The following is a 26,958-nucleotide window of genomic DNA, read 5'->3' as shown; positions in this document are numbered from 1 at the left end:
ATGAGTCAGATTTGACTCCACGGCACACAACAACAACAACATGGTTTTTGAATATTTACCAGCCTTGTAACATTCTAGGGCTTCATAGATAGTTGGCTTTCTTGTACTTTTATTCTACCAAACAAAATAGATAAATTAATTAAAATAAAAAAAGGTACTAACATTTAAAATTGTTTAGACTAATAAATAAAAAGTTGTGCGTATTGATCAATACGAATTTGAGTCTCACATTTTCTTTCTTGGAACATTCAGGGAGTAAAGATAATAACTGTGATCCCAAAAGATATATATGCGGCATGAAGATGATACATGTGATTATATATGTTCTTTCACTTTAAAAAAGAGCTTAAGCCAAAAATTATCCCCTGAAGTCTTCTTAAAAACCAAACAATACTTTAGCTTAACCGGTAAAGAATGTCTGCCTTGAGGATTGTGCTCTTTTGAAGAACTCTCTAGATGGGACTAAATTGACAAGAGCAACACAAAACGTTAGATAAGGAGCTTAGGGGGCCGTGAGTTTATGTTAATAACAGAGGGTTAATTTGGAAAAGGAGGGTGAAAATGGTTGCCCAACTTGAAGAACATAATGGATGTCACAGAATTTTACGCGTAGAAGTTGTTGAATTGATGTATGTTCTATTGTGTACGTTTTCTGCAACAAAATAAAATAAATCATTTTGTAAAAGGGGCTTAACGTGATTTGTAATATTAAATACATGTAAAATGAGAGAATTAAATTTACGGGGCACCTGGATGTTCTAGACACTGTGATAAATGACTTATGTTAATTATTCTATTAAAGTTTTACATTAAACCTTTGAAGAAAGTTTTCTTAACTCTGTCTCACAGAGCAGGGAACTGTGCCCCAGAGAGACTAAGTAGCTTGAAGAATGCCACACAGTCAGAATGTAACAGAGCTCTTATATGAACCCAGATCTTTCACTGTGACGTTCACGCTGCTTTCTCTATGTTAAACTTGAAGACTGGAGGACAAGAAATTGAAAAAAGAGTGTCTTTTCATTTCCCCACTTGTCTCACAAACTTGTGGGTCCCAAGCCCCTCCATACTGGACACGTGATTTTATCCCTGTGAATCCACGCTCATGAGAGTAAAGTTCCCTAGGACGGGAGATAAATCGTTATCATTTGGTTTTCCACTTCAACTCCCTGGAGTCTCAGAAAACGGTCATGCTAAGCACCGCTCAGCAAGCAGAAAGCACAGTCAGTGGGTTGGTTGTCAACTTCTTTCCTTTTCAAGATAGACATATTTTACTGTAAACCTGTACGTGTCATTATTGTTTCAATCAGTGAAAAGCTGACACTCCTGGCAGGTGAGCTATCTTAACCACTCAGATGTTTCTTCCTCCCATTCTTCTGCAGCTCTGAAGGGAGCTCAAGAAGAGAAAATTATAGACTGTGACCTCCCTATTATTGAGTTGACATTGTGGATGCCTTTTTTCTACCTTACTTCCTACTTTAACTATGTCTCCTCCCTCATGCCATAGCCACCAGCATTACACTTTCAAATTACTTGAACCAAGAGAGCCACAGTTTTACCCTCTAGGTTTCTCATTACTAAAAAAAAAAAAAAAATATAATATCTAAACGTTGCCATGAAGGATATGACCAATTGAACCTAGTGAACGGAAAGGGTTTGAAGGAAGGGTAAGAAACTAACCTGTATCAACAAGTAACCATGTACCATTGGTACACTGTGCTCCATTCAGAAGGCACTGATCTCCCACATGAGAGAAAAGGGTAGAACACCAGGAGGAGTTCTGGTTAAGATGTGAGTGAGGCTCAGACAGAAGAGCTCTATTGGCCGTACTTACTGGACCAAAAATCAGAACCTGTTCTAGTAAGCTTGATGTTATTTTTACCAGCAATTTGTGACATTTTTCATGTTCTTATCCAAATTTTTGGAACAAAGTTGAAATAGCTTTGTCTACATTGTCTTCTTTCTTCCACTTTCTAGTTTCTTCTCTTGGCAGTCTTGCATACTTTCCTCTGGCAATAAAGAGACATTCTAAATATAAGAGCGGTGTTCTCATAATTCGATTATTCTGTAAGTTCTACCATGAACAAAATTATAAAATCAAAATCAGCCTGCACCTGTGTAATGGACCCCCCTTCCCCCACCATTATCAAGCAATGCTTGGTTTATTCTTGTCTGAACCTGGGTGGATCTGTCCTCTGGGCATTATCAAGCAATTAAAACCAGAGTGGTTTTGCCTCTATTGAAGACTCTAACAGGCTGCAGTTGGCTCTAGTTCCTAGTGAACAATGACTTTTGTGAAAGTACGATCTGAGTTAAAATTTTTTATAACCTGTGATGGAATAATAGAGTTTCTAGGGTTGTGCTTCCCTACCCTTTTTTTTTTTTAATCTTGTTAATGTATATTTTCTGAAAACCTAGTGCAATTGTATGGAGCTTTGGTGGTGCGTGGTTAAACACTGCTGTTAACCAAATGTTAGCAGTTTGAACACACTAGCTGCCTATAGGGTCGCTATGATTCAGAATCGACTCGATGGCACTGGGTTTGTTTTTTTGTTTGTTTGTTTAGCTGCTCTTTGGGTGCAAAGATGTGGCAGTTCACTTCCATAAAGATTTATAGCCTTGTAAACTCTATGAGACAGTTCTACTCTGTTCTATAGGGTCACTATGAATCAGAATCAAGTCAACAGCAACGGGTTTTTAGTACAATTGTAACCTCTTTCAGGAATCTTTGACTTGTATGCCCTGTCAGATTTAGATGTCCATCGGGTAGGTTCCCACATCACTCTGTGTTTTCTCTGTTACAATACTTACCTTATTGTAGGGGAACCAATGGTTTCCTCATCAGTTGCTCCCATGGCCTGAAAATATTTGTGACACATTTTCTTGTGCCTGGAAAATTCTGACATTTTGAAAAGATTCAATAAAATGTTTATTGAAATGGATGTCAAAATAGGATTATCTTGGGTTTTATTGGTTTAATCACAATTAAGACCAATCTTAACATAGAATTTAAAAGATATTTTGGAAACATTCACCTTTTTCCCATGTTTATAAAATTGTTACATTGCCAGATTCTCTATATTGTCTAAGAATATGTGTATACTATTTTGACTTTAAGTGCTGGAATATTTAGTTTTTCATTGGCAGGAGCTATGAGATTTGAGTCGAGAAATAGATTTTTCAAAACATAGTAGACTGGAACCATCAGTGCTTGGGAATCAGCCTGCTGATCGTATTATCCTGCCCTTTGACATGAAAGGTTGCTACAATTCAACGCCAGAAATTTACTCAGGCTGGCTACCTTCATAATGAAAGTTAGGGAGAGAGAATCTTCTCTGATGAACACTTTGTCCAATCTCTTGAACTTGCTATGCGAATACGAAGATAAGGGATCACTGAGCGTTGAACAAAAGACCTTGGGTTATTCAAGGTTGTGATTTTCAAGAAAGTGGTAAGACTAGGCCATTTCTTAAATTAAAAAAAAGGAAAAGGAAATCAAATCATCATCATCAAAGGGAGATTTGAACAGTGAATTTATTTAAATTTCTGATTTTCTTAACACTCCATTGGAGTTAAAGAAAAAGAAAAGTCAGGGGTATGTAATATTGGCATAGAGTTAATAGAGAGTTAAAATCCCTTCTTTTTTTCCTTAGCTGCACTGTCTGCCTAAACTGCTCTTAACAAGATCATTCTTTGCACATGAGATTTTGGACCTCATCGCCCTTAATTACATCCTTTAAAAGACAGTCTTTGAAAATGCATCGTGAACAGTGTAGAATAGAAAATACTTATCTTTCTTCTATTCTTGTTAATTTCTGAGTCTTATTCTTAAGCCTGAGTTCAGCGTTTATCTCTTTCTGTCTCAAATAAAACATTTTATTCTCATCTAAACTTTAGAGACTTTTCTCTTAGAGAACAGGGAGGAAACATACCATCTTAATGAATACAGAAGAAACATTTTTCTTTCCAACTTCCTCAGTGCTGCCTTTCTACCTTACATCACTTAACGTGTGCCACCATATTCTAGAATCAGACAGCACTCACTTTGGCTGCAAGACTATAGGCTTCCCAAGGTGAGGCATTCCATATCACCTTTAAATATTTCCCAAAATTAGAATGCTTTTCCTATTTTGGGATCATTTTTGCTCCTTTCAGCTTCTACCAGGTCATCTACTCCATAAAGCTATGTCCATAACTATGTCTAGTCTTTTCCCATCTCAGTCTAACAAATATTTGAGGAGAATTATATTATGCATCTGAATACTTTTTTTTATACCCTTTATCCCCCTGCCACTCTCTGCAACTCTCCCTTTTAAATTTAATTATCCTGTTTGCTCATTTCTGGGCAAGCTCCTGTATAGATCTGTTATACATATCTTAATATACAGAATTAAAAATTGGATGCAGTACTCCAAGGGTTATTAGTTTAGCTAAAATAAATGGAAATATCACTGCTATTTTTCTAAACATAATTCCTTTATTATTGGAAAACCTGGTGGCGCAGTGGTTAAGAGCTTGGCTGCTAACCAAAAGGTCAGTAGTTTGAATCCACCAGGTGCTCCTTGGGAACCGTATGGGGCAGTTCTACTCTGTCCTATAGGGTGGTTATGAGACAGGATTGACTTGATGGCAACAGATTTTTTGTTGTTGTTATTGCTAGTTCTATTACCAACACTTTTTTGTCCGCTTATAGAATAACATCACTGTTTTAAATCAAAATGATTTTCTTTTCAATAAAAACTGATGCAGGTTTTCACAAATGCCTTTTCCTATTTAGGTCACCATGATCTTGTTCTTGTACTTTTATGGGGGGAGGCACTTAAATATGGAATTTTACATTTTATAGAGATATAGATATAAACATACATACACACATGTATGTACATATATATATCTATTAATAATTGCTAATATTTTGTGTTACTTATTATGCACTTTAAGGTACTATCTCATCTAATCTTCACAACCACTTTATGATGTAAAACTGTTATTTTCCTTATTATACAAATAAGGGTAGTGAAGCTTAGGAAGAGAAGGCCACTCAACTAGTAAGTGGCGGAGCCTGGGTTTGGCTTTTAGGAAGCTTACCTCTGAATCCTAAGCCTGTAATAACTTCTTCCCAATCATTTGTCCTGCCTGATGAGGCCTTCTCAGATTCCAATTATGTTTGGCTTTCATCCTTTATTCCATATAGTTTATTGTCTTAGTTTCCTAGTGATACTGTAACAGAAATACGACAAGTGGATGACTTTAACAAACAGAAATTTATATTCTCACAGTTTAGGAGGCTAGAAGTCCAAATTCAGGGCAGCAGCTATAGGGGAAGGCTCTCTCTCTTTAAGGTCTTGAGGGAGAGCCTTTGTTATGGAATGAATTACGTTCCCCTTAAAAATGTTTTTTTAAATGTGTGTCAACTTGATTAGGCCACGATTCCCAGTATTGTGTGGTTGTCCTCCATTTTGTGATTGTAATTTTGTGCTAAAGAGGATTAGGGTGACATTGGAACACCACCCTTGCTCAGGTCACCTCCCTGATCCAAGGTTAAGGGAGTTTCCCTGAGTGTGACCTGCACTACCTTTTCTCTCTCAAGCAATAAAAGGAAAGGGAAGCAAGAGTTGGGGACCTCATACCCTGAAGAAAGCGGCACCAGGAGCAGACAAGTGGGAAAAAGAAAAGACACTCTTTTTTCAAATTCTTGTCCTCCAGTCTTCAAGTTTAACACAGAGAAAGCAGCGTGAATGTCACAGTGAAAGAGATTTGGGTTCAAATAAGAGCTCTGCTACGTTCTGACTGTGTAGCATTCTCCCATACTTTAACTCATCCTTTCTTAATAACATTAAGAATGGTGCTTTGAATAGTAATTCCTCCATTAAGCCTAGAGACACATAAGAACATCCCTCATAACTAGCGCTTTTGCAGTCCTATCGACAGCTACAAAATCTCCCTCTATGGGGTGCATGTGTGCATGTGTGCGTGCGTGCACATTTGTGTGTGTGTGTGTATGCATGTGTGCGGCATGTGAGTGCGTGTGTTTGGGAAGGACAGAGAAGCGTAGGAGAAGGAACTGGGAGTTGACTGATGGGCCAGCATACCTAATACATGCAGAGGAGGTAGGTAAATCCTGAAGGTTAGACAGAAAGAATTTTCATAATGAGCCTAACCTAGATTTTGAAGTTATCCTAGGAAACGTAACTAGGCTGCATTCAGAGCAATATAGTGAATAATCACCAAGTCATCTTTATGAACTCACATGACTTCTATGGAACATGTGGTGAGGATATTTGAAGAGTTATCAAACACCTGGAGATTTTCAATTCCTCATTTCTTGCTTGTGTGATTTATTAACAGTTCTGCTAATGCAGATAGAATGTAACCCCAAATTATAGCTGCGGCTGGGATTGAACACTGCACAGCCTATGCTATTCATGGCACAGAATATCTGCAGCCTAGCTGATCATTTTGGAATCATCAGCTCCATCTTTGTGTTAAATTAACAATTTAACAGCTGCTTTCATCAAAGTTCTTTTGTGTCTATCAACATGATACTATCATTTTTTTTCTTAAATGCAATTTCCGAGATCATTTCTGTGTCTTTTTAGTCCCAGATTACTGATTTGCATGTTTTCTCAATTTGTATACAAATGTGCAGGCATTTATACACCATCTAGGCTGCATGAAACACTCTTTACAGCTCTGGAGAATAATTTGATCCATCTTACTATTCACTTCCTTAAGTTTCTTTTTCATTAAGGACAGGTGATGAATAAATTCAGTAAAATACGACTGAGCATAGGTACACTGGTTCCTAAATAAGAAATATTCTAAATCAAAAGAATAACCTAGTGCTCCATTTTCACATAATTTCAACAGTAGTAATACTGAAAGTCAAGCCTAGCTTGTTAGAGAATACATGAATGATTTTTTTCAAGTCTCAAATCTCAGAAATCATTTTAATTTTATATAAAATTAAGATTGAAACAACACTGTATCCTCTAGATACAGGATAAATAATTATCCAGTTTGAATGCTTTGAAATCAAAATATCACATTAAAATGGTAATATACCTAGATCTTCAGGAACAATTCGCAGTGGGTTTTTAGCAGAAGTCACTTGAATTGAATGATATAAGTTCTGTTGGCCACTAGATTTGCCCTAGAACCCAGGTTCTCCAGATTGGAATGGTCTTATTGAGGACAATCAGTATAATCCTTTATTACAAGTTAGGTTGAGGAAGAGGGTCACACTGCAGCCTCCAAAATTAGTGCCAATCTAGACCCCTTTAGCAATCTCCATAACAGAAGCTGTTATTAGACCTTGTGGGACCAGAAAGTATAGGGTAGAGGAAGTGGTGGTACAAGAAAAGTCCCAGAGAAGTCCATGAGGAGTTAATTGTAGACAAGGGGCAAGAAGTAGAACTACCAAATATCAATATCAAGCCCAAAGCGTTGAGGGTTGAGTTGGGGTGGGGTAATAGCACCAAGAGTTCTGTGTCCGTGGGGACAAAGTCGAAAGGAGACCAGGCCCAAAGTAAATGAGGAATGTCAGGGTTATTACCCCAGATGGCTTTTGGCCAACCGTAGCTTGACATCAGCTACTGATATCAAACATGTTCATCTGGCAGTGTGGACAGAAATTCAACAGTTCCCATAAGCTAACTTATGGGAGTATTTTCTTCTTTATGAAACTTTTTTTGACTGGCCCTCCAACTTCTCTATGTATTCACCACTTCCTCTCTTCATTTCTGACTAAATCCAACTCAGATTACTTACTTATATGTATTATTCATTTTTTTCTGAGATAACAAACAACTGCAAAATCCCGATGTCTTACAAAAATAAAGAAGTATCTTTTGCCCTTTTTTATGTATGAGACCTGGGTCTGTTTCTTATTTCTTCTTCATTTCAGGATTCAGTTAAAGAACCAGCCTGTATTTGGGAGTTGCAGTTCTCAGTGCAAAGGAGGCGGGGGCGGGGGGGAACAGAGACAGCTGACAAAACACAATGACCCTTAAAACTTCTGCTTGGGCGTGGTATATGTCATGCCATTGGCCAAAGTAAGTCATATGAACAACCCTGCTGTCAATTGGACAAGGATAGAAACTCTTTAAAAAGGAGGTATGGCAAATTCTATGCAAGTAATATAAAGTGGGAGTGAACAGTTGGAAACAATAAATCAATTTGCTATATATTTTTCAATACATGAATATCTTCATTTCCCTTTTCTTTGTCCTTCTATTCAATTACTCATCAAAACCCCAGTCTTGGACAGATCCAAATATATTCTTCTCCCTTCCATTATCTGTGAAGATGGACGCTACTGTAGAACATAAAAAAAAAAAAAGCAGAAAATTGTAATCATATGTTCATGATGGAGAATCTTAAATTCTCATTCAACAATTTCAAGATCTTTCTTTTTTCTCTAATCAGCTCATTTTCCTACTTTCTGTACCCATTATTTTTATAGCTTCTTTTTTCCGGTCAAGCCCTTTACCCGTCATAGTCCTCTAGACTTCATACTCCCACATGCCTTCAGCAGATGGTGTTGCCTCAGACTTCACTAAGAAAACAAACCCAGCAGGTGACGCCCTCACCTTTCCACCACCAACTCTATGAATCTATCTTCTTCCTCTATCTTTTATGAGGGAAGAATTGTCTCTTCTTCCATCAAAGTTTATTTTTGCTATAGGAGCTCTAGTTTTTATTCCCTCCTACCTTTTTAAGAGCTCCATTTATTTGGTTATCTCTACCGTGTCTTTTATCATTATTATTATTTTTTGCTTCTCTCTCTGATCATTCCCTTTAATAATAATGATAAGTTTTTCTTTTCTTACCTCAGTTCACAAAATTAACCATATCACTCTTCTGGAAATATTCTCAAAACTCAGCTTTGATGGCAACTCACTATATTGGCTTTTTCTTACTTTTCCTCTTCAGGCTCCTTTTCTGCCTCAACCTCCTTCAGTTGAACTCTGTAATGAAACCACTTTCCACTTGTAGCAAAATGTGAAAAGCTAAGAGTCAGGGGTGGATTAGCTAGTAAGCAAGGTACACCGGGGTGTACAGTCAGCAAGGTATTCATGGAATTAATTGTGTTTACTTACTAATCCATAGTGCACAATTTCACATGGATTTTTTTTACCATATCTTTAGTGTGGTGAAAACCAGTTGAAAATGTGTACTACAGATTAATAAGTAAGTGCAAGTAAGCCCAAGTAAGCCTGGGCACACCTTGCTTGTTGGGTAATCAGTCCATCCTTGCTAAGGGTCCTTTTTGGCTATGCTTGGAGGATCTTGGATAAGGAATGTAATATCACAGCGCTGCATTTGCAGAAACATCCCTAGAGGTGGCCTTGCATCAGCAGATCGCTCTTATGCTATTCAAACTGACCAAAGATCACCTTGTAGCAAATGGAAATAATGAATCTGTGAAGAACTATGATGGCGAGGTGGTATGGAATGCTGTGAAGAGTGCCAGCGTCCAAGCCACCGGAGCTGTGTGTAGTCTCTGTTACCTGAGAAATCAGCCATTTTAAAGATGAATTAATAACATGGGCCAAAGCTTATGTTAGTTTTAAAAGAAGAAGAGGGAAAATAGTAAGTATTCAATAAGCTATCAAGTATTTTAAAACTTCACAGAATAAATGGCCTAAAGGGAAATTCTCCAAATATTTTGTCTCTTGATTATTTTCTTATATGGAGTTTTTGTTTATGCTTATTTGTGTTTTTCCACGTTCTCTGTAATAGTCCTGTTTTAGGCTGAGTTCTCTAGAGAGAAAGCTTTATATCAAGGAAATGACTCACAAGGTTGTAGAGGTTGGAAAGTTCCAAGTCTGTGGTTCGGGCATCGGATTGGAGGCTTCTCCTGATTCACGTAGCTGCAGGGGCTGAGGAACCAAAGAGGAAGAGGTCAGACAGCAGGCTGCTGCCTCAAGTTGCAAGAACTGGAGGTCAGATTATGAAAAGCTAGATGCTGGATCCAGAGTGAGGAAAACCCAGCAAGCTTTGCTAGAAAGTTCATATATATTGGATGCAGGCCACACCCCCAAGAAAACTCCCTTTCAACTGATTGATCGAGCACAGCAGTTGTCATTATGGAGGTGATCACATTATATTAGATCTCATCATGGAGATGATTACCTCATTGCATAACTGTCAAACTACACCATAACTACCAAACCAGCGAGAATCATGGCCCGGGCAAGTTGACACACAACTTTATTCATCACAAGTAAGTACGTAACAAATTGTCAGAAGATCAATGTTTAAACTCACCAGTGCTTCCAAATTCAGAGCAAATAGAATGTCACCCTGCCATTAGAGCTTCTGCTCCTATGTGTTTCTCTTAGACCTGTAGTAATCTCTTCTTCCAGAACCTTCATGCCTCCAATAAGTTATATGGTACCGTGAACTTCATTCAGTCTGAACTGTCCATACATGTCCTTCACTACCTAGTCTATCTTACTTCCTCTTCCACTGAACATACTACTAAAAGATAACAAGACGTGACTGCCAGAAAGGAAGAGGCAAAACATTAAATATGGAAGGCACGCGTTGTAGATCATGCTGTCAGAGTGCAGAGAGAGGACTAGTGGCGGTGTGAACTGGTCGTGACTGGTTCTCAGTGAAGAGTGTACAGAAATTGAGAACTGACAGAATAATTCTATGTTTATTGAATCTAATAAAAAATAAATAAGCAAAACAAAAAAAGGGCTTTTAGTGTGTCAATTTTTTTTTTCCTAATAATATTTTATTTATAGAGCACTATGGGTTGGGATTAACTCAACAGCAACGGATTTGGTTTAATATTTTATTTTTATGGTATTTTACAAAAATAATCTGTCTACACAGATGGGTAATAAAAAAGTCTTAAAAGAATAAAGCTTGCAAATATCTGGGTCCTTACCACAGGAACTTGAAAAACACTGTGATGGCAGAAACACACATATTCTATTGGCACAGAAGTAGTGAGGTCTTCTGATCTGACAGCCCCGAGCCCAGAGGAAAGTGAGTGCAAAGGGAGGATAGAGGGAGCAGGAAGAATGTGGCCTTCTCTAAGGATTACTAGTTGCCATCAAGTCCATCCTGACTCATGACAACCCCATATCAGAGTAGCACTTCACTCCATAAGGTTCTCAGTGGCTGATTTTTTGGAAGTAGCTTGCCAGGCCTTTCTTCCAAGGCCCCTCTGGGTGGACACAAGGCTCCAACCTTTTGGTTAGCAGCTGATCACATTACCATTTGCACTGCCCAGAGATTCTCTCCAAATATTATGTACTAGGAAATGAAGCTCCAAATGGTGATTCCTGCATGTTGAGAAAAAAAATCCACCCAGAATTAAAGTCTATCAGCTATGAAGGAGATTTTTCTTTTTCCTGGTTCTTTTAATCATGTCTTTCTAATATTGCTCTCTGCCTTTACTGTAAAACAATGAAGTAAGTACCCAGACGTGCAGGGACATCGGGTTACCCTTCACAGCCCCCCAGCATATGACCTACCTTCTGGAAAAATGATACTGGGTACTATTTGGGGAGAAACGCATGAATGATTTCATGTTCTTGTTACTAGGGCATTAGCAGAATAGGTGCTTCCTATGCGTATGCATTAGTTAAAGAGAATATTATGCTTTTATAAAAACAAGAAAAACCACCACTCCCAATGCTGCTTCCTTATTTCCATTGTACTGTATAATAGCTCAGTTAAAACAGAAGTAGCATTATGTGGCCAAATTAAACTAGGCAAGTTTGTAAAATTTGATCTTGATGAAGAATAGTGCGAACATTATCCCTTACAATAGAATTTTCCACCCGACCCATGAGATTGGAGTAATCCCCCTCTTTTTATGGGATTAGATATGAGATCACATTATTTTGCTTCTTTCAGGATTTTGAAGCACCATAGTTCTTATTTTTATTACCTGGTCGTATCATTGACTAAGATCTATGCTTTCTACATTTTTCTGTCATGCCGTCACTTTATTTAAAACAGTGAACTTTTTGTACCCCCTGAAAACTGTCTGGTAAAGAGTACAGGCTTCAGACTATATATATACAAGTTGGGCACTAGTGACTCTGATCCCCAGAAATACAATAAAAATTGTGCTAACAAAGGGTGCCTTATAGCAAGTTTGCTCCACTCACCAGAGGATGAAGTTAATGAGCCCAAGGTCAGAGGATCAATCACCATATGAGCCACTTAGGCCCGGGCTAGCCCAGAGCTCTGTCCCCCAGCCAAAAGCTGCACCCTGTCACAGCCATCTTGTAAATGTCAGCCACCAGCCACAAATGGAACTAGAACAGGAAACTTAGTTTCCAACCACCAACTACAAAATAATTATAAAATCATCATTATCACCATTATAAAACAATTCAAGATGTCTCAGCTTTGTAAAATATTTTTCTATGCATTTCTTTATTCTCTTTTAAATATTTCTTCTCACGTCAGCTTTCTAAGGGAAATTATTCTTAAAGACTAAATTATTATTTAATTTTAGAGCTGAAGAAACTAAGACAATAATGTCACTTGGGTGATAAGTGTTGGAGCCAAGGCTCTAGCCGCATGGTAATAAATACGGCCTCAAAAGCAATGTTTTGGCAACAAGGAAAAGATAGACTTTTCTTTGGATACAAAAGAGAAATGCTTCCTTTTTTGTACAGAGTTTTATTTTTAAAAAAACCATTGTCATTGAGTCGATTCTGACTCATAATGACCCTATAGGACAGAGTAGAACTGCTGCATAGGGTTTCCAAGGAGCATCTGGTAGATTCAAACCACCGACCTTTTGATTAGCAATCAAGCTCTTAACCACTGTGCCACTAGAGCTCCTTTATAAAAACAAAACAAAACAAAAAAAAACAGGCATATATTATCACAGAAGTTAAGAGCAATATGAGATTGGTAAGTGTCCTTCAGACTACATAGAAATCGTCTTAGTCATTTGACTGTTAATGTTGCAAGCTTGGGTTTAGAGGGGTTTTGAGCCTGCTGCTTTCACATAGGCAGATATTGGCATGCTGTGACTGCTATATCCTGGGTGTTACAGAAGAACCTCAGGACCTGAGAGGAAAGGAACCTGGATAGGTTATTCATGTTAGCCCTTTGTTCCTGTGGAAGTAACTAGAGTCCTGTTTTAAATACAGAAGAAAAACAAACACAGGCCTGGTTTGAACAAAGAATCAATATTATAAGAGCTCTATCACAAGTCTTAGAGCCATGGTGGCGCAGTTGTTAAGAGCTCAGCTGCTAACCAAAAGGTCCGCAGTACTAATCCACCAGTTGTTCCTTGGAAACCCTATGGAGTAGTTCAACTCTGTCCTATAGGGTTGCTATGAGTTGGAATTGGCAATGGGTTTTTGATATTATAAGTTGAGTTTTCTGGAAGCTGACTCTGAGACAGAGTATGGATTAGAACATATTTGTTACAGATCAGAGCCCATGAAAAGAAAGGGAAAGAAGTGGAGCTGGGTGGAGGAAGAAGTAAAACTTGGCCAGCCCCATAGGGAGCTCTGAGAGATTATTGTTCCGTATGTTCCCACTTTGTTCAATTCCTGGTTGTGGTCTGCCTGGGAGAGAGGTGTGACCCCAGGCAAGGTGTCTCTCCACAGCTAAGGTAACATTTACTGAGCAGAGAGAGCAGAGAACTGCTTATAGCACTCATTGCAATTGGACAGCAAGCTCTTTCTGGAGGTGGGGTCTAGTCAGTGTATCTACAAGTCTAATTGAATCTATTTCAATCAGTGAGGTAGGCCTGAGAATATACAGGAAGGAGGCAATATTCAAATTCATAGAGAGATGGCTCGTAAATACTGAAAGTAAATCCATTTACAGGGAGATAAATTCTAGATACAGAAATACAAATATAGAAAAAAACAAAAAACTAGGATTTAGCGGTCCCAGCAAAAAGGCCAGAAAATCAAGGTGAAGTCTGTGGACTGTGAGAGCAAGATGGAGGCTCTATATGACTATATTGCCTTGAGGATACAACCTTTATAGTTATATAGAGCCTCCGTCTTGCTCTCACAGTCCACAGACTTGGTCTTGGCCTTGATTTATTTATGAGCCTGACCTTCACCATATACATTAATAGTATTTTCCTCTCTTTCAAGGGATTAACAGTTTTCCTCTAAACTAGAGAGAATTATACTAAGATCTGGGTATACATTTACCAAAGGTTATCTTCATATATTACAACAAGTAGAATGTATAATCCTTGTAAAGTTTCTGTGAGAAATTTTCCACCCAACATTGTGTAACCTGGCTATTTACAGTCAATTGAAAGAACAGAGTAGAATCTACCTGTTGAACACACACAAGATGAAGTAATCAAACTGGGGTTCACCATAGTCTAACTGAACCTCATTATCATCCATCATTTCTGTCCTTGGGAGAAATTTCAAAAGGATTAGAAATTTCTCCCATCCATTCCGTTTGTGAAAATCATCCAATGTTAGGAAAAATCCTGTGTCTACCACCCCTCTCCTGCTAGTTAAAAAGTGTATCACCCACATTGTTTAGAATCTGAGAGATTCATCTCACCAGAGGAAAGAGAACCGAAACCACACAAGTTGAAAACTGAAATCGAAGTGAGAATAGCTGAATGCACCTCTGTGTTGTTTCAAGCAAAGAATAAATGGTCAAAGGAATAATCCTTTGACAGATCTCTAGGTCTTTTGGCTTCTTGTTTTTTTTTTTTTTTTTTGCTGTTTTAAAAAACATTAAATCTAGGCTTAGTCGATAGAAATGTGTTAAGCTTATATGTGTAATAACTTAAGAAGCCATAAAAAAAACCCATTGCCATCGAATCGATCATGACTCAAAGTGACCCTGTAGCACAGAGTAGAACTGCCCCATAGAGTTTTCAAGGAGCGCCTGGTGGATTCGAACTGCCGACCTTTTGGTTATCAGCCATAGCTCTTAACTACTGTGCCAGCAGGGTTTCCAGTGTCAGATACTCACAAGAGTTTGAAAGTTGAGTTTATGATTTCTTTGAAATATTATTTTCTAAAAAATGTAGTAGGCTGTTGGATTATTTTCTTCAGGTAGGTTTCATGTGCAGGTAATGACAGGCAAATCTCTTTGCTAGGTATAGCTGCCTTTCTTAAGTGGAAAGATTGCCTTCTTTGATTTATTGGCCTCTGAAATCTGCCCACTCCATTTCTCATAATTAAAGGATGATTACTTTGAGGAAATTTTTCAACTTATTTTCTGCCTTGTATTTTTATCTTTGCGTGCAAATTGGCTAGGTTTAACATGAATTCATCTCTTTTCTTATACAATTGTGCAATTATCAGCCAGCATCAGCCAATACACATGAACTACTGAGCCATGGTTCTTATTCTTTCCTTCTCGATGCTTCGTATTCCTCACATAAGTCTCCCATTTTGTGGTTCAAGATGGTTGTTCCTGATCTTCCAATGCATACTCATTTCAGGAACCAGAAATAGGGAAAAAGAGGGCGCACTCATTCCTTTTGAAGAAATGACCCCAAAGTCACACACATTACTTCCATTCTCACCTGATTAGTTATAACTGAGTCTTATGATCACATCTAATAGTAAGAATTCTGGGTAAGGCAATCTTTCACAAGATAGCCATGTGCCCAGGTAAAAATTATTTTACCATGTAAGAAGTAAAGCATGGATTCGGAGGCATAGTTAGCAGTTTCTGTCATAAATAGCCACTTTAAACTAGGTCTTAAAATCTCTTTTTTAAAAAGAAAATAAAGAGAAAGGTGATTGGACAGAGCAATGTAAAGTCTACTTGACTAATAGCCAGAATGCCTGGGTGCAAATCTCAACTCTCTTCCCAAGCTTGTCACCTTGGGCAAATGTTTCCTCTTTCTGGTGTGTTTTATTCACCTGAATGATAAAAGGCTCGGCTGGATTAGAATTTTCCAAATAGAGTTCAGTAATAGTAAATACTAAAATTAATAATAATTATTTTGTGACAAAGGATTTATGTACACAAAATTAGAAAGACTGGAGAAAAATTGATGCCTTTGAATTATGGTGTTGGCAAAGAATATTGAATATACCATGGACTTCCAGAAGAAAAAACAAATCTGTCTTGGAAGAAGCATAGCCAGAGTGCTCTTTAGAAGCAAGGATGGCAAGGCTTTGTCTCACATACTTTGGACTTGTTATCAGGAGGGATCAGTCCCTGGAGAAAAACATCACTCTTGGTAAAGTAGAAGGTCAGTGATAAAGAGGAGGACCATCAAAGAGATGGACCGACACAGTTGTTGCAACAATGGGCTCAAACGTAGTCCATTGAGGATGGCGCAGGACTGGGCTGTGTTTCCTTCTGTTGAACATAGGGTCACTATGAATCGGAAGCAACTCAACAGCACCTAACAACAACAACACATTCAACTTTTAAACGTTTACAATATTGCAATAAAGATTCTGCTAATCTTTTTGTAAAGAATTTTAGCCCATCATGCAATTTTTAAGGCACAGAATACTTTATAACTCAATTGTCTATTAGACTTATATGACACTCAGTGTGAACTATATTGAATTAAATTACAATCATAATTTGGAGATATTTTGGGTTCAGTCCCAGACCACTTCAATAAAACAAATATTGCAATAACCTGAATCACAGGAATTTTTTTTTTTGTTCCCCTGTGCATATAAAAGTTATGATTACACTATACTGTAGCCTCTTAAGTATACAATAGCATTATGTTTAAAAAACAATATGCATACCTTAGTCAAATAATACTTTATTCTTAAAAAATGCTAAGGTTCATCTGAGCCTTCAGCGAGGTTTTTTGCTGGTGGAGGGTCTCGCCTCAATGTTGATGGCAGCTGATTGATCAGGGTGGTGGTTGTTGAAGGGTGGGGTGGTTGTGGCAATTTCTTAAGAGAACAATGATGTTTGCCACATAATTGACTCTTCCTTTCACGGAAAATTTCTCTGTAGCATGTGATGCTGTTTGATAGCATTTTACCCACAGTAGAACTTCTTTCAAAATTGGAGTCAATCCTCTCAAACCCTGCCACTGCTTTATCAACTAAGTTTATGTACTGTTCCAAATCTTTCATTATCATTTCAACAGTGCTTACAGCATCTTCACCAGGAGTAGTTTCCATCTCAAGAAACCACTTTCTAAACCCGTTCGTAAGAGGCAACTTCTTATCCGTTAAACTTTTATCATGAGATTGCAGCAATTCCATCATATCTTCAGGCTCCACTTCTAAATCTAGTTCTTTTGCTATTTCCTCCACATCTGCAGTTACTTCCTCTACTGAAGTCTTGAAGCCCTCAAAGTCATCCATGAAGGTTGGAATCAACTTTTTCCAAACTCCTGTTAATGTTGTTATTTTGACCTACTCCCTTGAATCACAAATGTTCTTAATGGCATCTAAAATGGTGAATCTTTCCCAGAAGGTTTTCACTTTATTTTGCCCAGATTCATCAGAGGAATCACTCTCTATGGTAGCTATAGTTTTATGAAACGTATTTCTTAAAAAGACTTGAAACTTAAATTCCTCCTTGATCCATGGGCTGCAGAATGGATGTTGTGTTAGCAAACATGAAAACATTAATCCCCGTGTACATCTCCATCAGAGCTCTTAGGTGACCAGGTGCATTGCCAACAAGCAGTAATGTTTTGAAAGGAATCTTTTTTTTTTTTTTCTGAGAAATAGTTCTCAACATTGGGCTTAAAATACCCAGTAAACCATGTTGTAAACAGATGTACTATCATCCAGGCTTTGTTGTTCCATTTATACAGCTCAGACAGAGTAGATTTAGCATAATTCTTAAGGGCCCGAGGATTTTTGCAATGATAAACGAGCATTGGCTTCAGCTTAAAGTCACCAGCTGCATTAGCCCCTAATGAGACAGTCAACCTGTCCTTTGAAGCTTTGAAACCAGCCGTTGACTTCTCCTCTCCAGCTATGAAAGTCCTAGCTGGTGTCTTCTTCCAGCCTAAGGCTGCTCTGTGTGCCTTGTAAGCGCGTTGTTTGGTGTGGCCGCCTTCACCAACCAGCTGGCTGCTCTGTGTGCCTTGTAAGCGCGTTGTTTGGTGTGGCCGCCTTCACCAACCAGCTGGCTGCTCTGTGTGCCTTGTAAGCGCGTTGTTTGGTGTGGCCGCCTTCACCAACCAGCTGGCTGCTCTGTGTGCCTTGTAAGCGCGTTGTTTGGTGTGGCCGCCTTCACCAACCAGCTGGCTGCTCTGTGTGCCTTGTAAGCGCGTTGTTTGGTGTGGCCGCCTTCACCAACCAGCTGGCTGCTCTGTGTGCCTTGTAAGCGCGTTGTTTGGTGTGGCCGCCTTCACCAACCAGCTGGCTGCTCTGTGTGCCTTGTAAGCGCGTTGTTTGGTGTGGCCGCCTTCACCAACCAGCTGGCTGCTCTGTGTGCCTTGTAAGCGCGTTGTTTGGTGTGGCCGCCTTCACCAACCAGCTGGCTGCTCTGTGTGCCTTGTAAGCGCGTTGTTTGGTGTGGCCGCCTTCACCAACCAGCTGGCTGCTCTGTGTGCCTTGTAAGCGCGTTGTTTGGTGTAGCCGCCTTCACCAACTAGCTTAGCCAGAGTTTTGGATAATCTGCCGCCGGTTCTACATCAGATCTTGGTGCTTTACCCTCCACTTTTATCTCACGGAGATGACATCTTTCCTTAAACCTCCAGAACCAACCTCTACCAGCTGCAAACTTTTCTTCTGCGGCTTCCTTACTTCTCTCAGCTTTCACAGAATCGAAGGAAGTTAAAGCCTTGCTGTGGATTAGACTTTGGCTCAAGGGAATGTTGTGGCTAGTTTGAGCTTCTATCCAGACCACTAAAACTTTCTCCACATTAGCAATAAAGCTGTTTTGCTTTCTTATCATTCGTGTGTCCACTGCAGTAGCAGTGACACAGGGACACTAAGTAAGCAAATGCTGTTGGAAAAATGGCACCAACAGGCTTGCTGGACGTAGGATTGCCACAAACCTTCGGTTTGTAAAAAACCCAATGTCTGCAAAGCCCATCAAAAAGAAGCGCAATAAAACAAGATATGCTGTACGTCTAAGGTTCCTTCTTGCTCTAAAGTTCTGTGATGCTGTAATACGTCATCAAACTCTTACCACCCTTCCACATCTATTTAATTATTTATTAAATCTATTTGTAGTCTACCATTCCTGAAATTGAGTTAAGGAAGGTTACAACAAAAGACCTCGAAACAGGACTAAAAAAATAACAGGAGATACTGAAATAGAAGAGCGAGACTTAACATGAATTAGTCTCTTGGTTTTGTTGGTCTGTCAGCTAGTTAACTAGCCGGGCTATGGTAGGAACAGAGACGGTTACATTTGGAGGAAAAGGTTTAAGTCGTAGGAGACCTCTCACTACAGGGTGGGGTGGGATGAGTGTGGATTTGAGGGAGTTGGCACAAAAGCCTCCCCAGGCAGGCGGAAAGCAGGAGCTCCTGCAGGGCTTGCTGAAAGGAAGCAGTGCAGGGCAGACGTGGAAGGACAGCAGACTTCCAGCCTACTTGACAATTTTGCTTAGGGCTGGCTTTGTGTGTGTGTAAATCATTCAGATAATTGCTGTAATTCTGTGCTTAGCTTGGCTGCTAAGACCCTTGGTTCATGAATATTCATCGAATCTATCTACACTCCACTATTACTTAAATTTTCTAGACAGCTTTCGTGCTGAGAGTGCCAGCATGTTTGTGCTGGGGCTGGTGATGGTAACGATTTCTTGTCTGAGTTGAAGCAGGCTGAGTGTGGCCAAGGGAAATTTCCCAGTGCCCACCCATCCAGGTGATGAGAGGAAAAAGGCACTCTTGGATAAACTGATCCTGCTTCCCTATAGGTTTTTGTCTTATTCATTTTGTCTTTTATTCATCATTTGCTGAGCACTGTCCCAGACACTGTGCCGGGTGCTGGGACTCCTGGGAAGAAGGACAGTGTACCTGTTTTGAAATGTATGCATGCTTTGGTCAGCAAGGTGAGCTTGTATGTAGACGGCCACAGGATAAGGATAACTGCTGAAAGAGGGTGAGCTCAGATTGCCATGGTGAGTTTAGAAGAAGTGCAGGAAATCAAATTTGGGAGTACTTGAAATTAAGGATTGAAAGGGATGTCTTGTCACGGGATTCAATACATAAATTGAGTCTTAAAGTTATATCACACAAGTAATACATAATTGTTGCGAAAACACAAGTCTTTTTAATAACAACTGAAAAATCATCAATAGATAGTATTTTGTAATCTGCTTTTTTTTTTTTTTCAATTTGAATTAAAACTTGAAATAAGGAAAAATTTCCAGGTAAATGGCTGTGGGAGCATTGAGAGAGGTGGTTTCAGCTGATGAAGTAGCAAGGACTGCTCAGAGGTGTGAGAGTAGCTGGTCTTGGATGTGAACGAAATATGAAGCTGTAGGGGAAGATGACAGTGGTCAGAAGGTGAGGGCCAGACAATAGTGCTTTGAATGCTTGTCTAAGGTCTAAGCAGTTGTACTATATCCTGAGGGTAAGAGACCAACCCTGAAGTGTTTTAAAGAGAAACCAAAAATACCAAACCCCTTGACACTGAGTCAACTCAGACTCATCGTGGCCCTATGTGTTACCAAGTACAAATGCTCCATAGGGTTTTCTTGGCTATAATCTTTATGGAAACAGATCACCAGGCCTCTTCAGCGGCGTAGCTCGGTAAAAAAAAAAAAAAAAAAGAGTCAACTCAGACTCATCGTGGCCCTATGTGTTACCAAGTACAAATACTCCATAGGGTTTTCTTGGCTATAATCTTTATGGAAACAGATCACCAGGCCTCTTCAGCGGCGTAGCTCGGTAGGTTACAACTATTGTTGTTGTGGTTGGTAGTTGCCGTCAAGTCGATTCCAACTCATGGCAACCCCACGTGTAGGCCAGAGCAAACAATTTGCACCACCCGGGGACTTTATTAAAGGAGAGATGTGACAGATCAGAAAATTAGCTTAAGGAATGGATGGAGGTAGAGAGCAGTAGAATGTCGTTAACTGAGCTCTCAGCAGGGGTTGTGGAACTATGACCAGAGCTACACTGAGTCAGAGCTGATCACACGCAGAGACAAAAGCATGTGCTCGTTGTTGGGGTTGTGGGAAGTGGGCTCTCTAAGCATGACTTCTAGGCTACACTCCCTAAAATATAAGACCTTAAAAAACGCTTAGCACCTTGGAATTCAACATGGAGAGTCTATTTGGTTTCTGGCACATAAATCCCAGGATTGGAAGGTACACCAGATAAAAATTGTGTATCCATTCAACCCATAATTCAAATTATTCTAAAAAGATAATCTTTACCATGGCCTTTCATTTTTGTTGGACCACTCTGGTGCCATTGATCTTATGTCAGTTGGCAGCACTACATTCAGTTGAAAATATCTTCAGAAGAATCTAATAAATCAAGGAGTTACAGCTGAATTGGCTTGCTAGAGTCAATTGGTATATAAAGATACAGGAATAGGCATTTGCATAACAACGAACTTTTAGAAAAATGCATAGTAAACTAAGGGTTAATTTCAGGAAGCCAGTGTGGTGTGGGAGAAGCTGAGATTCATTTATGGTTTTTTTTTTTTTTTTTACACAGTCTCTATTATTTAATAAGGAGAATATACATTTACAATAAAACAATAACAATATATTACTTTCAAGTTTTTTTTTTTTTGATCCAGAAAAGACACACTTCATTTCGAGAGCTATTCAGGGAGAAGGAGCTCTAGGACATTGTGCCTGATTGAACATGGGGATTGAGACAAGGGAAGTGGTACGAGGGTGATCGCTTGGATTCTGGCTCTCATGGCAGTGTCACTTATAGATAGAGAACGTGAGAAGAAGACAGGGAACACAGTGGAAAATGAAGTGAAGATTCTTGGCAATTATTGGGTCTCTTCATTTGGATGTCAGAGGAAAGCTCCTGGGGAAGATTTTAACTTAGAAGTCACCTGAACATGTATGGTAACCGACATCATGCAATGGAAACATTCAGGGAAAGAGTAAAAAGTGAGGAACCAAGAGGACCTAGTATTGAGCCTTGAGAAACAATAATATTTAAGAGCAAGTGAAAAGTGATTAACTGGTTGAAAAATAAAATAAAACAAAAAAAGAGGCTGATATCAAGGAACAACACTTTAGACAAGGGCTGCACTTTAGAATGGATGAATTGTTACGTCAGCTATATTTGGGATTCATCCTTGTCTGTGCCAGTGACTACGTGCCTGCTTGTGAAGGAACCACAAGCGTCTTATAGAGAAGAACCTTTCCGTACAGAAACAATTGTAAAGCATGCAAGCTTGATCTCCACTTACAATGATTTAGATAGAAAATGAGAGTATATTAAAACATCTCTATGTTGTTTTTGTCTTGGTTCCCAAATGTCTTTGTCCAGGATTGGGTTCAAGAAGGGCAGAGATCAAACACTATGGTTGAAAATGAAAAGGATGTTTTTATTTAAAAAGTTGAAAACATCCAGACAAATTTCAGTGCTATTATAACAACTATATGAGAGATTGGAAACCCTGGTGGCGTAGTGATTAAGTGTTACAGCTGCTAACCAAAGGGTTGGCAGTTTGAATCCACCAGGCGCTCCTTGGAAACTCTATGGGGCAGTTCTACTCTGTCTTACAGGGTTGCTATGAGTCGGAACCGACCTGACAGCACTGGTTACATGAGAGATTATAACACAAAATCTGAGAGGGGTGTTATTCCTCACTTTACTATAGACGACCCTGTAGCTTTCCTACATCCAGTCCAGTGCCTCCATGGAGGTACTCAGTGACAGAAAATATGTTCAGTGAAGTGCAGTCTATCAAGTAGGAATGGTCGTTCCCAACAGAAGTAGACCCGATGTCCAAAAGAAGGAATCACACCCATCTGAAGCAAAGGGGTGAAGAAGAATTGACAAAGGTCAATGAAGTAGTACCCAGTGGAAGAACATCTGAGCAGAAGAGGCAGGCACATTGGCCAGATGCACATGACAGATAACTGTATGACCTCGAAAAGCCTGGGTCAGTAGGGCTTTGAAGACAGCTGTGCTCATGCCAAGAAAAGTTTGGAAAATCCTGGTAAAATTTACTGGTTTGTAAAATTATACATACAGAGCAAATTTTTATGCATATCAAGTTGTTTTAAATTGCTTAGAAACACCAGTGACAGTCCTGACAGGGAACACAACAGAGAGTCCCAGACAGAGGAGAAGTAAGTGCGGAACAGAACTCAAATTCACGTAAAAAGACAAGAATGAAGGGTCTGACACAGACTGGCCCCCGGACGCTCTGTTAATCCAGAATTAAAACCATTCCAGAAGCCCACTCTTCAGGTAAAGATTACACAGGACTATAAAATAAAAAATAATACATGTGAGGAGTGTGCTTCTTAGTTCAATCAGATACAGTAGACCAAAAGGGCAGCCCCTCTCCGGAGGCGGGACAAGAAGGCAGAAAGGGACAGGAACTGGTTGAACGGACACAGGGAACCTGGGGTGGGGCGGGAGCATGTTGTCACATTGTGGGGATTGCAACTAGTGTCACAAAACAATATGTGTACAAATCTTTGTATGAGAAATTAACTTGAGCTGTAAACATTCACCTAGAGCACAAAATTAAAAAAAGAAAAAAAAATGCTTAGAAAAGCTGATTCTAATCACTTATCAGCAAAAACCATTTGTAAAAAAATTCCCATAATCTAATATTCTAAAAAAAGGAGAATGACAAGTAAGAATATGTAGGCTCCATTCAGGAAATATAACATGTATGTCGCTTTTTCTTTAAAAAGGGCATGAGCATAAGTAAGATGATCAAACTCAAAAATTTTTTTGCTTAATAAGTAACGACACCAACAAAGTCGGTCATGCAAGCTTATGGCACTAATACTATAAATTAAAGGGCAGCAAACTATACCATCCTGATTCAAATCAGCCCACTGCCTGGGACAAAGATACCCTCCTTAGCTTACATATTGTCTATGACTGCTGTCCAACTCCAACTGAGTAGTTGTGATACAGACCAATTGGCCTACAAAGCCTATAATATTCACCATCTGGCGCTTTACAGGTTTCCTTTTTTTTTAATTGGAAGACAAAGATCATCTCTTAATTTGTCTGTTTGTTAGGTATTTGTTTACTTATTTGCAGCCACACCTTGAGAGCTAGAAAGACCACACTCACCTCCTGTGTTCCAGAAGCAGCTCCAAGCCTTCCACGTGCTAAGCAGCTCTAAACCAGGGTTTACTTCATTCATCACTTCTTCCAGCATAAATTTTGTCTGTACTATAAAAACTGTATTCCAGTTTACACTGCCCACCTGCTCTGCATGTTGACTGAGCATAAAATATGCAGTAAGTTGTTTCCATTTGAGCCATTCATTGCCAAGGTGGTCATCAATGACTCTTTGGGAAACCTTTCATACAATACAGCCGCCTAGTCCGTAATTGATCTCATGTGGTGCACTTTTCCAAGGCCCATTTCCCTTACTTCAAATGGACTTCCCCACTGAGCATAAAATTTCACAGAGCTCTACCTTGTGAAAGAGGTGAACCCTTGAAAACGATCAGTGCTTATTGAAAATGCCGATTTCTGGGACTAACCCCAGGTCTCTTGCAGCTCTGGGAGTGGGCCAGAAAACCTGGAACACAAAACGAAAACAACAAAAAATCTGGTGATTCTATGTAGATCTCTAATCCATATTCTGAGAAACACTGATCCATAGAGCCATTTTTCAGCCACGAAGCTTCACAGGTCTGTGAACGCTTGGCTTGCTTTGCATTTCATTTCTCAAATCGTTCTCTATGCTTCTATTTCTCTGTCTTTCAAAGCAGCAGAGTATATAAGCAGTGTGAGACTCAGTGTTGAAAAGGGCTTATACCAGTTGAAATTTGTGTTATTATATTTGTTTCATGCATTTAATTCCTGTTGAGACTTTATGTACGGGCAGCTGGATCTCTATTCCAGGTGCTATGCCTCACAAATTGTTGACATCTTTCCTGTTAGCTACCAAGGCCCAGCTGCACCAGAACTAACAAATTCACTGCCTGCATTTACCCTTCCATTCACTTGGGTGACCACCACTGAAGATTTTGAAAGAACCAAGTTGGAAGGAAGTTTGCAGTCCTGGGCTCCAGGAAAGAATTCTTTGTAGCTTGACTAACAGAAGTTGTCAGTGTAGTGGTTTCTTCTAGATTAGAAACATCTAAATTTTGAAAATTTTTTCTTGGGAGAGAAAAGAGGCAGCACAAAACTTTAACTATCCATAAATATTTCTATCAGGAGACCTTTGAGGCTTTATATCAGAGTGGATATGCCACTCCCACATAGCTTTGCCTCATGGGTCTTTTAAGAGTATTCAAGCCCAGCACAAAGACTACTAACCCAAGAAAATTTCCTATAGTGCCTGACCTACCAAATTAATTGCTTCCAACTTTAAATCCCATTGCTTTACTACTTCTAGCATTAATCTAACCAACAGTGATGAACTAATTTTCAGTATATAAGTCAGGCTCAGCAGACGAGAGCTTCCAAAATTAAGACTTGATCCCTGCTTTCAAGGAGCATGCTGTTGGAAACGAGTCCTTCAAGAGCAAAGAGGTTATGTTGTGTTCCATGTGAGGGGGGACTCATTTCAGCACCCTCACTGGATTGAAAACCAGAGATGAGGGACCATCTGTATCTTTGTTTTTTGTTTCTACACTGGCCCTTGTCACCTCCTTGAGTCAAGAACATGTGCTTAGCACGTGCTGTATTGAGTTGAGCTAAACTCCACTTTAACCTTTTTCTTTTAAAGGATCAGATAACAGTCATAAAAAGCAATCTAAGTTTGCCCATCAGAAAACTAGCTGTTGTAGGTAATCTTTTCATCCATGATTCTCAGTTTCAAAAGTGTGTTTAGCCACCCTTAAACTCATGTTCAGCTCCAGCCAGAAATGGAAAGAGATTTTGGCTTGATTTACAAGGAGAATACCTTCACCACCACACCCGTGTTCCCAAGGTTTCATGATGTTTTGGCAGCCTAGTTCCCCTTGTTAGGTGCACTTGTACCGAAGCACGTTCTACCTTCTAGAATGCTTCCTTCTTTTTCCAACTTCCACTGTAATAATTACTTGTGCTGTGTCCAATTTCTCTAGAACTCACTTGATAAATGGTCAAGGAATATGGCAAATTGGTAATAGGAAAATCTAAATAGAGGGATATAGTCTCTTTTTTTTTCACATAACAGATTTGCATTTTGATAGGAGCCTTTTGGGGACAAAAGCCCTTTAGCAGACAAATGGAGGGAAAAAGGATCAATTTTAGAAAACTAAGAAAAATATTTTTAGATGATCATGGTTTTGATTCCTAGTTTTACATCAGACCTGCCTGTTCCTTTCGTCATTGGAACTACCTTAACACATGTTCTTTGAGGTAGAAGTTAGAATTTTTGAAAAATTATGTTCATCATTTTAAGAAAATGTCCATAGATTCTTATCCCAGGTCTCCTGAACTCATAAGCCAAACTCTAAGTTCCTTGCAGGGCAAGAAAATGTTCAGAGTTAGCAGAGGAGAGCGCAAGTGAGGAGAAGGTATGGGGTAGAACGGAAATAGAAGTGGAGAAAGTAGAAGTCCTAGACTCTGGCTGTGGGCCTGCAGTTTACTAGCTCTGTTGCCTCGGAAATTACTTAAATCTTCTACACCTCAATTTTCTTCTCTGTAAAATGGGACTGTCTTATGTTAACATTTAGAGAATATTTTTATCAGTGCTCTGAAAACCATGCAGGGCTGTGCATGTGAAAGTGGCTACTATCGCTATTGTCGTTATTATTATTTATTTATTATTAATTAGTGGTGGCTGAACCCAGTGAGCATCAGTGCTTCTCCTCTCAGGGAAGGGCAAAGCTCTTAGCAGATAGTGTCCCTTTTATCCTCACACATCCCTTTCAGGAGCAATGCTGGCAAGGGATTATCAATCTCATTTTACAGCTGGAGAAACCAGAGCTGCCGCCTTTCCACTTGACTGTGCTGACTCATCAGCCTT

Source organism: Loxodonta africana, chromosome 12 (assembly GCF_030014295.1).
Source record: "Loxodonta africana isolate mLoxAfr1 chromosome 12, mLoxAfr1.hap2, whole genome shotgun sequence".
Lineage (NCBI taxonomy): Eukaryota > Metazoa > Chordata > Mammalia > Proboscidea > Elephantidae > Loxodonta > Loxodonta africana.
The sequence above is the reverse complement of the archived record's forward strand: the minus strand, read 5'-3'. Positions refer to the sequence as shown.